Source organism: Phalaenopsis equestris, unplaced genomic scaffold, assembly GCF_001263595.1.
Source record: "Phalaenopsis equestris unplaced genomic scaffold, ASM126359v1 Scaffold000094, whole genome shotgun sequence".
Classification (NCBI taxonomy): Eukaryota; Viridiplantae; Streptophyta; class Magnoliopsida; order Asparagales; family Orchidaceae; genus Phalaenopsis; species Phalaenopsis equestris.
Window position 1 is genome coordinate 6248436 of NW_018164536.1, and position 452 is coordinate 6248887.

The following is a 452-nucleotide window of genomic DNA, read 5'->3' on the forward strand; positions in this document are numbered from 1 at the left end:
GCCGGCGGTTGACGTAGCCAACGGCAGATGGGGGTCGATGGTAGTCGGTGGTTATCGAGGGAGGTCGACAATGGTCGACGGCGGTTGGCGGTGATGCTGAGTTGTAGCTTCTCCTGAAAGCCTCTGGCTCTCTTTAGGCTTTCGCCTCCTCTCATGTAAAGGGTACAATTTTATTTATAGTATTCTAGGTACAATTAATACACTAATATGTAGGCCGTAGTGATGAGTATGAATGACGTTAGTAGGCCGCAGGGGCCGGAGTTGGGAGCTGCATGAGTTGTGAAACATGTAGGCTATTGAGGTGAGTATGAATGACATTCATAGGCCACGAGGGCAGGAGTCGAGAGCTGCAAAGCTGTGAACCACATAGGTCGTTGAGGCAAATATTAGTGATGTCCGTAGGCCTTGAGAGCCGGAGTCAGAAACTCCATGAACTAATGACCACGTAGGTC